This window comes from Cryptomeria japonica, unplaced genomic scaffold (assembly GCF_030272615.1).
Source record: "Cryptomeria japonica unplaced genomic scaffold, Sugi_1.0 HiC_scaffold_109, whole genome shotgun sequence".
Classification (NCBI taxonomy): domain Eukaryota; kingdom Viridiplantae; phylum Streptophyta; class Pinopsida; order Cupressales; family Cupressaceae; genus Cryptomeria; species Cryptomeria japonica.
This window is the reverse complement of record NW_026728931.1, coordinates 387,501-402,500: the sequence shown is the minus strand read 5'-3', so window position 1 is coordinate 402,500 and position 15,000 is coordinate 387,501. Positions and strand designations below refer to the sequence as shown.

Below are 15,000 nucleotides of genomic sequence, written 5' to 3'. Positions count from 1 at the left end.
GAGATGCGCACAGGAAATCGATCAGCCCTCACAATGGCCCAAGGCCAGAGATCGGACTGCTACGATTTACCCCAACAATCATCGTGCCACTCTTCGCAGAGAGGTGATAGACGCCAACGAGCCCGCGCATAGCAATCGAGGTGTAAAAAGGGCGTTGAAGGCAGGAAGCCTGGACGAAAGAGGCTACGAGGTCACCTCGAAGCGGTCTAAGAATCGGGCGCACTTGGGGCGACTACCAGTGCCAACCCCTTATCCCGCGGTGCGTCCGACACACAGAAATTTCCAAGGCGGCCAAGGAGCCTCCCCGCATAGCAATCGGGGTGTGAGGTTACGGATGCAGCATTGATAGCAATCGAGGTGTGAGGCGAAGGATGCAGAAGTGAGAGCCGAGGGATGTAGCAGAGATAGCAATCGGGGTGTGTGATGCAGAAGAGATAGCAATCGAGGTGTGCGGTGGGAAGGGCCCAGCAGCCAGAATGCATGAAGCGACGGATGAAGCAGTGATGACAACCGGGCTGTGAGGAGAGGAGGGATGCAGCCAAGAAAGCAATCAGGGCTCGAGGCAAGGGATGCATCAAGGATAGCAATCATGTTGTGAGGCGAGATTCCAAAGGCTAAACGTGAGAGGCTGCAGGGTCGACTCAGAGAGGTCTATGCATGTGAGAGGCTGAAAGCAAGGTCGACTCGGAGCGGTCTATGCATCGGGCGCGCTTGGGGCGACTACCAGTGCCAACCCCTTATCCCGCGACGCGTCCGACAAAGAGAACGTTCCAAGGCGGCAGAGGAGGTTACCAGCCGAAGGATGCAGTAGCAATAACAGGTATAGTTCCGCGGCGGCCGAGAAGACTCACCGCATAGGAATCGGGATGCGAGGCGAGGGATGCGGCGGGAAGGCCCCGACGGCTAAACGGAAGAGGCTGCAGGGCCGCCTCGGAATGGTCCAAGCATCGGATGCGATTGGGACGACTACCAGTGCCAACCCCTTATCCCGCGATGCGTCCGATACACAGATAGTTCCAAGGCGGCCGAGGAGCCTCACCGCATATCAATCGGGGTGCGAGGCGAGGGATGGGGCGGGAAGGCCCCAACGGCTAGACGGAAGAGGCTTCAGGGCCACCTCGAAATGGTCCAAGCATCGGACGCGCTTGGGGCGACTGCCAGTGCCAACCCCTTATCCCGCGATGCGTCCGATACACAGATGGTTCCAAGGCGGCCGAGGAGCCTCACCGCATAGCAATCGGGGGTGCGAGGCGAGGGATGGGGCGGGAAGGCCCCAACGGCTAGACGGAAGAGGCTTCAGGGCCGCCTAGGAATGGTCCAAGCATCGGACACGCTTGGGGCGACTACCAGTGACAGCCCCCTATCCCGCGATGCGTCCGATACGAAGATGGTTCCAAGGCGGCCGAGGAGCCTCACCGCATAGCAATCGGGGTGCGAGGTGGGGGATGCGGCGAGATGGCCCCAACGGCTAGACGGAAGAGGCCACAGGGCCGCGTCGGAATAGTCCAAGCATCGGACGCGCTTGGGGCGACTACCAGTGACAACCCCTTATCCCGCGATGCGTCCGATACGAAGATAGTTCCAAGGCGGCCGAGGAGCCTCACCGCATAGCAATCGGGGTGCGAGGTGGGGGATGCGGCGAGATGGCCCCAACGGCTAGACGGAAGAGGCTGCAGGGCCGCCTCGGAATAGTCCAAGCATCGGACGCGCTTGGGGCCACTACCAGTGACAACCCCTTATCCCGCAATGCGTCCGATACGAAGATAGTTCCAAGGCGGCCGAAGAGCCTCACCGCATAGCAATCGGGGTGCGAGGTGGGGGATGCGGCGAGATGGCCCCAACGGCTAGACGGAAGAGGCCACAGGGCCGCCTCGGAATAGTCCAAGCATCGGACGCGCTTGGGGCGACTACCAGTGACAACCCCTTATCCCGCGATGCGTCCGATACGAAGATAGTTCCCAGGCGGCCGAGGAGCCTCACCGCATAGCAATCGGGGTGCGAGGCGAGGGATGCGGCGAGATGGCCCCAAAGGCTAGACGGAAGAGGCTGCAGGGCTGCCTCGGAATAGTCCAAGCATCGGACGCGCTTGGGGCGACTACCACTGCCAACCCCTTATCCCGCGATGCGTTCGATACACAGATAGTTCCGAGGCGGCCGAGGAGGTGGGGGATGCAGCGAGATGGCCCCAACGGCTAGACGGAAGAGGCTGCAGGGCCGCCTCGGAATAGTCCAAGCATCGGACGCGCTTGGGGCGACTACCAGTGACAACCCCTTATCCCGCGATGCGTCCGATACACAGATAGTTCCGAGGCGGCCAAGGAGCCTCACCGCATAGCAATCGTGGTGCGAGGTGGGGGATGCGGCGAGATGGCCCCAACGGCTAGACGGAAGAGGCTGCAGGGCCGCCTCGGAATGGTCCAAGCATCGGATGCGCTTGGGGCGACTACCACTGCCAACCCCTTATCCCGCGATGCGTCCGATACACAGATAGTTCCAAGGCGGCCGAGGAGCCTCACAGCATAGCAATCAGGGTGCGAGGCGAGGGATGCGGCGAGAAAGCCCCAACGGCTAGAGGGAAGAGGCTTCAGGTCCGCCTCGGAATGGTCCAAGCATCGGACGCGCTTGGGGCGACTACCAGTGACAACCCCTTATCCCGCGACGCGTCCGATACACAGATAGTTCCAAGGCGGCCGAGGAGCCTCACCGCATAGCAATCGGGGTGCGAGGCGAGGGATGCGGCGAGAAGGACCCAACGGCTACACGGAAGAGGCTTCGGGGCCGCCTCGGAATGGTCCAAGCATCGGACGCGCTTGGGGCGACTACCAGTGACAACCCCTTATCCCGCGACGCGTCCGATACACAGATAGTTCCAAGGCGGCCGAGGAGCCTCACCGCATAGCAATCGGGGTGCGAGGCGAGGGATGCGGCGAGAAGGACCCAACGGCTACACGGAAGAGGCTTCGGGGCCGCCTCGGAATGGTCCAAGCATCGGACGCGCTTGGGGCGACTACCAGTGACAACCCCTTATCCCGCGACGCGTCCGATACACAGATAGTTCCAAGGCGGCCGAGGAGCCTCACCGCATAGCAATCGGGGTGCGAGGCGAGGGATGCGGCGAGAAGGACCCAACGGCTAGACGGAAGAGGCTTCGGGTCCGCCTCGGAATGGTCCAAGCATCGGACGCGCTTGGGGCGACTACCAGTGACAACCCCTTATCCCGCGACGCGTCCGATACACAGATAGTTCCAAGGCGGCCGAGGAGCCTCACCGCATAGCAATCGGGGTGCGAGGCGAGGGATGCGGCGAGAAGGACCCAACGGCTAGACGGAAGAGGCTTCGGGTCCGCCTCGGAATGGTCCAAGCATCGGACGCGCTTGGGGCGACTACCAGTGACAACCCCTTATCCCGCGACGCGTCCGATACACAGATAGTTCCGAGGCGGCCGAGGAGCCTCACCGCATAGCAATCGGGGTGCGAGGCGAAGGATGCGGCGAGAAGGACCCAACGGCTAGACGGAAGAGGCTTCGGGTCCGCCTCGGAATGGTCTAAGCATCGGACGCGCTTGGGGCGACTACCAGTGACAACCCCTTATCCCGCGACGCGTCCGATACACAGATAGTTCCAAGGCGGCCGAGGAGCCTCACCGCATAGCAATCGGGGTGCGAGGCGAGGGATGCGGCGAGAAGGACCCAACGGCTAGACGGAAGAGGCTTCAGGGCCGCCTCGGAATGGTCCAAGCATCGAACGCGCTTGGGGCGACTACCAGTGACAACCCCTTATCCCGCGACGCGTCCGATACACAGATAGTTCCGAGGCGGCCGAGGAGCCTCACCGCATAGCAATCGGGGTGCGAGGCGAGGGATGCGGCGAGAAGGACCCAACGGCTAGACGGAAGAGGCTTCAGGGCCGCCTCGGAATGGTCCAAGCATCGGACGCGCTTGGGGCGACTACCAGTGACAACCCCTTATCCCGCGACGCGTCCGATACACAGATAGTTCCGAGGCGGCCGAGGAGCCTCACCGCATAGCAATCGGGGTGCGAGGCGAGGGATGCGGCGAGAAGGACCCAACGGCTAGACGGAAGAGGCTTCAGGGCCGCCTCGGAATGGTCCAAGCATCGGACGCGCTTGGGGCGACTACCAATGACAACCCCTTATCCCGCGACGCGTCCGATACACAGATAGTTCCGAGGCGGCCGAGGAGCCTCACCGCATAGCAATCGGGGTGCGAGGCGAGGGATGCGGCGAGAAGGACCCAACGGCTAGACGGAAGAGGCTTCAGGGCCGCCTCGGAATGGTCCAAGCATCGGACGCGCTTGGGGCGACTACCAGTGACAACCCCTTATCCCGCGACGCGTCCGATACACAGATAGTTCCGAGGCGGCCGAGGAGCCTCACCGCATAGCAATCGGGGTGCGAGGCGAGGGATGCGGCGAGAAGGACCCAACGGCTAGACGGAAGAGGCTTCAGGGCCGCCTCGGAATGGTCCAAGCATCGGACGCGCTTGGGGCGACTACCGTTGCCAACCCCTTATCCCGCGATGCGTCTGATACACAGATAGTTCCGAGGCGGCCGAGGAGCCTCACCGCATAGCAATCGGGTTGCGAGGCAGATTATTGGGAAGGGAACCCCCTGGGATGCGGCTCAAGCAGTGCCCAAAGGGACTGGAATGCGGAATCACATCGAGAGACCCAAATGCTATACGAGGGCTCAAATCGAATTATCGATTTGGCCACGACATGGACGCATCGGAACGACTACCTTTGCCGAACCACTCGCAATTGCATCCATACCGAAACCAATAGACATTTCCGTTAGAGCCCTCGCATAGCATTCGGGAATCTCGCATGCCCCTCTAAATCGACCAATGCTGGCGCTCAATGAAAATCCGAGCGCTACCACCGTTCGAGCGCCAGCATTGGTCGAGTTAGAGGGGCACGGGGGAGAATGCTCCAGTCAACACCTCCCCTATATAAGTTATTTGTCCGATTCTCGCACAACCGTAGTCTGCCTCGTCGAATCAAACAACGGTCCCAGATTCCGACTTCCGTTCCGTAGAGACCCAAAAGCTAGATGGAGGCTCGCAAGAAAGAGAGTCGGCGCATAGCAATCGGGTTTCTCGAACGTTTAGGGACCGAGCTCACTTGCGGATAGGGCAAAATCCGCCAAGCAACCCAAAAGCTAGACGGGGGCTCGAATCGAATCGCCTAGGCGGCCACAACAACGACGTGTTGGATCGACTACCAGTGCCAAACCATTCAGCAAGACTAGTCTGTGTCGAGGCCGGATAGAGATTCTCAGAGAGCGCCCGCATAGCATTTAGGAGACCTGCCGCGTCCCTCACACTCGACAAATGGTGGTGCACGTTTATAAATCCGAGCGATCCCAACCCTTTCAAGCACCAACATCGGTCGAGATAGAGGGGCACGGAGGGGGCTGCGTGAGACAACACAGTCCCCTATATAAGTTATTTGTCCGATTCTCACACATCCGAAGAATGGTCATCAAATCGGACAACAGCCCAAACTTCCGACTTCCGTCCCAGAAAGCCCAAGAGCTATCTAAAACGTTCATGGCCGGAACTCGATCGCGGCTATACCAGTCCGCCAAGCAACCCAAAAGCTAGACTGGAGCTCTAGTCGAATCACCTCTGTGGCCATTGCAAGGACGTGTTGGAGCGACTACCATTGCCGAACCATTCCGCAGGTCGAGTCCATACCAAGGCCGCATAGAGATTCACGATGAGCTCCTGCATAGCAATCAGGAGACTTGCCGTGTCCATCACAATCGATAAATCCTGGTGCAAGATTTTTGCATCCGAGCGCTCCAACCAGTCGAGCACCAGCATCAATCGACATAAACGGGCACGGGGGGAGGATGCTCGAGAACACTACCTCCCCTATATAAGTTATTTGTCCGATTCTCAAGCAGCCGAAGTCTGGTCATCGAATCGGGTCAAAGACCACAACTTCCGACTTTACCCACAATGCAAGTCATCGAATCGAACATCGGCCCCCGAGTCGGACTCCATGCGTATGTCAGGTCATCGGACCCAAATTCCGCCTTCCTGCGCATGGCGGGCCATCAATATCAACTCGGTCATCGGACCCAAACTCCGCCTTTTTGCGTATGGCACGCCTTCAAATCGGTCATCGGACCCAAATTCCGCCTTCCTGTGCATGGCGGGCCATCAACATCAACTCGGTCATCGGACCCAAATTCCGCCTTTCTGCGCATGGCACGCCATCAACTCGGTCATCGGACCCAAATTCCGCCTTCCTGCGCATGGCAGGTCATCGGACACAAATTCAGACCTCGCCAATATGCCTACGTATCGAATCGGTCATCGGACCCAACTTCCGACTTCATCCATACTGTAGGGTCTTTGAGGTTGGCGCGGTGCGCTCAACCCAGGGAGTCGACCCATCGAAGCATACACCTCCCCTATATAAGCTATTTGTCCGATTCCCACACCTGTGTAGTTTGCACCTCTGACCAGGACATCGACCCCAACTTCCGAACTCGACTGCAACGACGGCACCAGCGCCTTGGTGCGCACCTTGCGACGCACAGTCCCAACATTCGCCTTCCTGCACATGGCAGGTCATCGGACCCAAATTCCGACCTCGCGAGTATGCCTACATATCGAATCGGTCATCGGACCCAACTTCCGACTTCATCCATACCGTAGGGTCTTTGAGGTTGGCGCGGTGCGCTCAACCCGGGGAGTCGACCCAACGAAGCATACACCTCCCCTATATAAGCTATTTGTCCGATTCCCACACCTGTGTAGTTTGCACCTCCGATCAAGACATCGACCCCAACTTCCGAACTCGCCTCCAACGACCGAACCAGCGCCTTGGTGCGCACCTTGCAACGCACAGTGCCAACATTCGCCTTCCTGCACGTGGCAGGTCATCGGACCCAAATTCCGACCTCGCGAGTATGCCTACATATCGAATCGGTCATCGGACCCAACTTCCGACTTCATCCATACCGTAGGGTCTTTGAGGTTGGCGCGGTGCGCTCAACCCGGGGAGTCGACCCAACGAAGCATACACCTCCCCTATATAAGCTATTTGTCCGATTCCCACACCTGTGTAGCTTGCACCTCCGATCAGGACATCGACCCCAACTTCCGAACTCGACTAAAAAGACCGCACCAGCGCCTTGGTGTGCACCTTGCAACGCACAGTGTCAACATTCGCCTTCCTGCACATGGCAGGTCATCGGACCCAAATTCCGACCTCATGAGCATACCTACTAATCGAATTGGTCATCGGACCCAACTTCCGACTTCATCCATACCGTAGGGTCTTTGAGGTTGGCGCGGTGCGCTCAACCTGGGGAGTCGACCCATCGAAGCATACACCTCCCCTATATAAGCTATTTGTCCGATTCCGACACCTGTGTAGTTTGCACCTCCGCTCAGGACATCGACCCCAACTTCCGAACTCGCCTGCAACGACCGAACCAGCGCCTTGGTGCGCACCAAAAGTGCGCACTTTTGGAGGGCACTTTTGTGCGCTCCAAAGGTGCGCACTTTTGGAGGGCACTTTTCTGCGCTCCAAAGGTGCGCACTTTTGGAGGGCACTTTTTGGAGGGCACTTTTCTGCGCTCCAAAGGTGCGCACTTTTGGAGGGCACTTTTTGGAGGGCACTTTTCTGCGCTCCAAAGGTGCGCACTTTTGGAGGGCACTTTTTGGAGGGCACTTTTCTGCGCTCCAAAGGTGCGCACTTTTGGAGGGCACTTTTTGGAGGGCACTTTTCTGCGCTCCAAAGGTGCGCACTTTTGGAGGGCACTTTTTGGAGGGCACTTTTCTGCGCTCCAAAGGTGCGCACTTTTGGAGGGCACTTTTCTGCGCTCCAAAGGTGCGCACTTTTGGAGGGCACTTTTTGGAGGGCACTTTTCTGCGCTCCAAAGGTGCGCACTTTTGGAGGGCACTTTTTGGAGGGCACTTTTCTGCGCTCCAAAGGTGCGCACTTTTGGAGGGCACTTTTTGGAGGGCACTTTTCTGCGCTCCAAAGGTGCGCACTTTTGGAGGGCACTTTTGTGCACTCCAAAGGTGCGCACTTTTGGAGGGCACTTTTCCTGTGCTCCAAAGGTGCACACCTAGGTGAGCACCTTCGACCACACCTTGTAGCACACCAAACTCTGACTTTCGACTTCATCCGCAATGCAGGGTCTTTGAGGTTGGCGCAATGCGCACAACCAGGGGAGTCGACCCATCAAACCCAACACCTCCCCTATATAAGCTATTTGTCTGATTCTCATACATGCGTAGCCTGCAGGAGCAATTAGGACATCGACCCCAACTTTCGGCTTCTAAACGAAAACAAGGTCTTTGAGGTTGGTGTAATGCGAACAACTAGGGGAGTCAACCCATCAAACCCAACACCTCCCCTATATAAGCTATTTGTCTGATTCTCATACATGTGTAGTCTACAGGAGCAATTAGGACATCGACCCCAACTTTTGACTTCTTAACGAAAACAAGGTCTTTGAGGTTGACGTAATGCGCACAACCAGGGGAGTCGACCCATCAAACCCAACACCTCCCCTATATAAGCTATTTGTCCGATTCTCATACATGTGTAGCCTGCAGGAGCCATTAGGACATTGACCCCAACTTTTGACTTCTTAACGAAAACAAGGTCTTTGAGGTTGGCGTAATGCGCACAACCAAGGGAGTTGACCCATCAAACCCAACACCTCCCCTATATAAGCTATTTGTCTGATTCTCATACATGTGTAGCCTGCAACAACGATTAGGACATCCACCCCAACTTCTGAATTCGTCTGCGTTGACCGCACCAAAGGTGCACGCCTTGGTGCTCACCAAAATCCGACTTCCGACTTCTTCTGCTATGCGGGGTCTTTGAGGTTGGCGCAGTGCGCACAACCAGGGGAGTCAACCCACCGAATGCAACACCTCCCCTATATAAGCTATTTGTCTGATTCTCATACATGCGTAGACTGCAGCAATGATTAGGACATCCACCCCAACTTTTGACTTCTTAAACAAGACAGGGTCTTTGAAGTTGGTGCAGTGCACACAACCAGGGGAGTCGACCCATCAAACGCAACACCTCCCCTATATAAAGCTATTTGTCCGATTCTCATACGTGTAGTCTGCAGCAGCGATTAGGACATCGACCCCAACTTCCGAATTTGTTTGCATTGACCGCACCAAAGGTGCACGCCTTGGTGTGCACCCTGGAGTGCACTTTGGTGCTCACCTCGGTGCACACTTTGGTGTGCACCTCGGTGTGCACCAAAGGTGCGCACCTTGGAGCGCACCAAAGGTGTACACTTTGGAGCGCACCACATAGGGTCTTTGAGAGGTTGGCGCAGTGCGCACACCAAGGTGGGTGTTGAGGTGCGTGCCGAGGTGGGTGGGTGCTAGGGTGCGCTCCATGGTGGGTGCCAGGGTGGGTGCGTGCTAGGGTGGATTCCAAAGAGGGTCATAGGGTGGGTGCCAAGGTGGGTTGGTGATATAGTGGGTTCAAAGGTGGGTACTAGGGTGGGTTCCAAGGTGGGTCACAAGTTGGGTGCCAGGATGCGTGGGTGTTAGGTTGGGTGCCAAGGTGGGCTCCTGCGTGGGTGGGTGCTAGGGTGGGTTTCAAGGTGGACGCGAGGGCGGGTGCCAAGGTGGGTAACAAGTTGGGTGTTAGGATGGGTGAGTGCTAGAGTGGGTGCCAAGGTGGGTGGGTGCTAAGGTGGATGCCAAGGTGGTTCACAGGGTGGGTGGGTTCTAGGGTGAGTTCCAAGGTGGGTCACAGGTTCAGTGCTAGGGTGGGTGTCAAGGCGGGTGTCGAGGTGCCTGGGTGCTAGGGTGTGGATGCCAATGTGGGTCATAGGGTGGGTACTAGGGTGGGCTGCAATGTGGGTGCCAAGGTGGGTAACATGCTCGGTGGGTTCTAAATTGGGTGCCAGGGTGGGTGTGCACCCACCTTGCCCGAGGTGGGTGCCAAGGTGCCAGTGTGGGTGGGTGCTAAGGTGGATGCCAAGGTGGGTGAGAAGGTGGGTGATAGGTTGAGTGGTAGGATGGGTGGGTGCCAAGATGGGTCACAGGGTGGGTGCAAGGGTGGGTAGGTGCTAGGGTTGGTGTCAGGGTGGGTGGGTGCTAGGTTGGGTTCCAAGGTGGGTGCGAGGGTGAGTGTCAAGGTGGGTCACAGGTTAGGTGCTAGGATGGGTGAGTGCTAGGGTGCAAAGGTGCCAGGGTGGGTGCTAGGATGGGTCGATGCTAGGGTGAGTGGCAAGGTGGGTCCACAAGTGTCAAGGTGGGTGCCGAGGTGGGTGCCAAGTCGGCGACTGCTATGGTGGATGCCAAGGTGGGTCACGGGGTGGGTGCCAAGTTGCTAGGTTGGGTTCCAAGGTGGGTGCCAACGTGGGTGCTAGGGTGCGTGGGTTAAAGGGTGTGTCACAACGTGGGTGCCAGGATGGGTGCGCACCCACACTGGCCAAGACGGGTGCGGGTGCAAGGTTGGGTTCCAAGCCCGGTCACAGGCTGGGTGCTAGGATGGGTGGGTGCCAAGGTGGGCACCAGGGTGGGTGCACCCACCCTGGCCAAGGTGGGTCACGGGGTGGGTCCTAGGGTGGGTAACGGGGTGGGTACTAAGGTGCGTGCCAAGGTGGGTCATAGGGTGGGTGCCAAGGTGGGCACCAGGGTGGGTGTGCACCAACCCTAGCCAGGGTAGGTCACGGGGTGGTTGTCGGGGTGGGCGTCAAGGAGCCAAGGTGGGTGGCAAGTAGCCAAGTTGCGTGCCAAGGTGGGTGTCGGGGTGGGTGCCAAGGATCCAAGGTGGGTGCCAAGGAACCAAGGTGGGTGTCTGGGTGGGTGCCGAGGTGGGAGCCAGGGTGGGTCCCAAGGTGAGTGCAAAGGTGGGTGCCAGGGTCAAGGTGAGTGCCAATGTGGGTTCCAAGGTGCCAGGGTCAGGGTGAGTGCCAATGTGGGTTCAAAGGTGCTAAGTTGGGTGCGAGGTTGGGTGCGAGGGTGGGTGGGTGCCAAGGTGTGCTAGGTGGAAGCCCGGGTGGGTCGGCATCCCATGGGTGTCGAGTTGGGTGCCTGATGGGTGCTTCTTGTCAAGTTTTAGTCGTCGGGACTCATTTCGAGCCTTAGAGGTCGTTTCTTGTCCGGTTGCCCTGTCTTCGACCTGGGAACCCAATTTTGGTCCTCGGGTCCCATTTTTTTTTGTCTCGCATCCCACTTTTGGCCTGTGGCCTTTTCGGGGTCGATTCTCGTTTTGGGCATCAGAGCATGTTTCTTCTCCTAAAACCCAATATTTGTTTATTAAGTCTCGGAACACATTTTTGTTCTCGTGGACCCATCATGGGTCTTGGAACGCATTTGTGGTCCTTGGGTCCCATTTTGCATCCCGAAACTTGTGTTTTGGTGCTTGATCCCTATTTTGGGTGCCCACCTTGCACCAAGTGCGCACCCGGGGCAAACCGAGCGCCTTGGTGCACCGGGGCAAGATCGAGCGTGCACCCGAGGCGCCCCGAACATGCACCAAGGTGCACTCGGCCCACATGTGAGCGCAGGTCGTTGCGCCCGAGGTGGTGTGTGGGCACCGCGTTGCAGACGGGACACTGCACGCACACGACGCCCCCTCCAGGTGCACGCACGTAGGCCGGGCCGGGTGCACACCCGACGCCCTAGCAAGGTGCGCGCACCCGGGCAGGGCTCACACTTGGCGAACGGGGCGCACTTCGCGAGGGAGGGTGTGCACCTCGACGGGGGTGGGTGGCCGGGGTGGATTCGCACGTGGGTCGCGGTTTGCTAAGTACACACTGCGACAAGCTCATAACGGGTGCGATCATACCAGCGTTAGTGCACCGGATCCCATCAGAACTCCGCAGTTAAGCGCGCTTGGGCCGGAGTAGTACTGGGATGGGTGACCTCCCGGGAAGTCCCGGTGTTGCACCCTTTTTTAGTTTTTCGCCGGGCGTCGCAATGCTATTTGAATAAACCTTTTGCCCGTTTGCGTTCTCGTCGGGGCCGGGCCGGGCCGGGGTGCGCTGCCCGCACTACCGCGCGCGCGGGGGCGACACCGAGCGCGCACCCGAGGCGCCCCGAGCACACAGGCCACGGTGCAACCCGGGCGTTGTGCGCGCACCCCGGTGCGCCCGAGGTGCTGCGCGCGCACCCAGGTGAAATCGGTGTGCACCTCGGCCAGTGCGCGCTCGGTCGAGTCGCGCACGTTGGCCAAGGTGCACGGTGATGTTTCTTACTCTAAGGTTCCGCACCAGACGCCCGGGACAGGTGAGCGAAGCTGGGCGGGGCCGGGTGCGCGGCCGGGGCAGGTGCACGCAGCTGGAGAGAGCTTTGGAGCACACTTCGGAGCGCACCAATGATGCGCTCCATTCAAAAGTTTCCTGAAAAGGCAAAAAAAGTTGAGATTATAGAATTTCCCACTTGAGAGATTGTAAAAAAAAAAAATTTAAAATGAAGGAAACGCGGGTGCCAAGGTGTGCGCAGCCCAGCCAAGGTGTGCGCACCAAGGCGCCCACCCTGGCGAAGGTGCACGCAAGGTGCGCACCCGAGGCAAACCGGACAATTAACCCAACTTTCGACTTCGCGCGCACCTTGGAGCGCACTTCGGAGCGCTCCTTGGTGCGCACCAATCTTGGGCACCTCGGAGTGCACCATGGCGCCCACCAAGGTGCGCACCCGGGGCAAACCGAGCTCCGACTTCGTGCGCACCTTGGAGCGCACGAAAGGTGCGCACCATGGCGCCCACCAAGGTGCGCAGCCCAGCCAAGGCGTGCGCATCAAGGTGCGCACCCTGGCGAAGGTGCGCACCCGGGGCAAACCGAGCTCCGACTTCGTGCGCACCTTGGAGCGCACAAAAGGTGCGCAACCCAGCCAAGGTGTGCGCACCCCGGTCAAACCGAGCTCCGAATCGTGCGCACCAGAGGTGCACGCCATCGTGCGCACCTTGGAGCACACTTCGGAGCCCTCCTTGGTGCGCGCCGATGTTGCGCACCTCGGAGCGCACCCGGGGAAAACAATGCAATTAACCCGACTTTCGACTTCGTGGGCACCTCGGAGCGCTCTCGGGTTCGCACCTCGGAGCACACCGAGGTGCGCACCTTTGATGCGCTGCCTTCACCAATTTCCAGAAAAGGCAAGAAAACATTGAGAAGGTGTGCGCACCGAGGTGCCCACCCTGGCGAAGGTGCACGCGAGGTGCGCACCCGGGGCAAACCGGGCTCCGACTTCGTGCACGCCGCACCTTGGAGCACACTTCGGAGCGCTCCTTGGTGCGCACCAGGGCGCGCAACCCAGCCGAGGTGCCCACCCCGGCGAAGGTGCACGCGAGGTGCGCACCCGGGGCAAACCGGGCTCCGACTTCGTGCACGCCATGGTGCCCACCGCGGCGAAGGTGCACGCGAGGTGCGCACCCGGGGCAAACCGGGCTCCGACTTCGTGCACGCCGCACCTTGGAGCACACTTCGGAGCGCTCCTTGGTGCGCACCATGGTGCCCACCAGGGCGCGCAACCCCGCCGAAGGTGCACGCGAGGTGCGCACCCGGGGCAAACCGGGCTCCGACTTCGTGCACGCCGCACCTTGGAGCACACTTCGGAGCGCTCCTTGGTGCGCACCATGGTGCCCACCAGGGCGCGCAACCCCGCCGAAGGTGCACGCGAGGTGCGCACCCGGGGCAAACCGGGCTCCGACTTCGTGCACGCCATGGTGCGCACCGCGGCGAAGGTGCGCACCCGGGGCAAACCGGGCTCCGACTTCGTGCACGCCGCACCTTGGAGCACACTTCGGAGCGCTCCTTGGTGCGCACCAGGGCGCGCAACCCAGCCGAGGTGCCCACCCCGGCGAAGGTGCACGCGAGGTGCGTACCCGGGGCAAACCGGGCTCCGACTTCGTGCACGCCGCACCTTGGAGCACACTTCGGAGCGCTCCTTGGTGCGCACCATGGTGCCCACCAGGCCGCGCAACCCATCCAAGGTGTGCGCACCAAGGTGCACGCGAGGTGCGCACCCGGGGCAAACCGGGGTCCGACTTCGTGCACGCCGCACCTTGGAGCACACATCGGGGCGCTCCCGGGTTCGCACCGGCGTTGCGCACCGTGGTGGGCACCTCGGAGCACACCAAGGTGGGCAGCGAGGTGCGCACCTTTGATGCGATGCCTTCACTAATTTCCATAAAAGGCAAAAAAAAAACGAGATTTTAAAATTTCCGTTTTGAAAGATAGTGAGAAAAAGGGAATGCTGGTGCCATCTTGAGCCCGCCCTGGTGCGCAGCCCAGCCAAGGTGTGCGCACCAAGGTGCCCACCCTGGCGAAGGTGCGCGCCCGGGCAATTAACCCAACTTCCAACTTCGCGCGCGCCAGGGTGGGAGCGCACCCAACAACCGGGCCTGGGAAGAGCCAATGCGAGAAACCCCACCAAACGCTCTGACAAAAAAAGAGGGGGCGCTCCAGTAACCCCGCTTCGGAGCGCACCCTGGGCAAACCCAGCCAAGGTGCCCACCCCGGCCAAGGTGCAGGCGAGGTGCGCACCCGGGGCAAACCGGGCTCCGACAACGTGCACGCCGCACCTTGGAGCACACTTCGTAGCGCTCCCGGGTGCGCACCTCAGAGCACACCAAGGTGGGCAGCGAGGTGCGCACCTTTGATGCGCTGCCTTCACTAATTTCCAGAAAAGGCAAAAAAAAAAGGAGATTTTAAAATTTCCGTTTTGAAAGATAGTGAAAAAAACGGAACGCGCGTGCCATCTTGAGCCCGCCCTGGTGCGCAGCCCAGGTAAGGTGCCCACCCTGGCAAAGGTGCGCACCCGGGCAATTAACCCTACTTCCGACTTCGTGCGCGCCAGGGTGGCAACCGGGCCTCGGAAGAGCCAATGCGAGAAACCCCACCAAACGCTCCGACAAAAAAAGAGGCGGCGCTCCAATAACCCCGCTTCGGAGCGCAGCCGGGGCAAACCCAGCCAAGGTGCCCACCCCGACGAAGGTGCACGCGAGGTGCGCACCCGGGGCAAACCG

The 15,000-nt window shown here is 59.7% G+C and overlaps 1 non-coding gene across 1 annotated transcript; it reads left to right on the top strand.

Annotated features, from left to right (window-relative positions):
* Positions 1 to 11,809: 11,809 nt before the first annotated feature.
* On the top strand, positions 11,810 to 11,928 carry LOC131865378 (5S ribosomal RNA). The gene has a single exon (XR_009364106.1). It is a non-coding gene; the product is annotated as a 5S ribosomal RNA (ribosomal RNA).
* Positions 11,929 to 15,000: the final 3,072 nt, after the last annotated feature.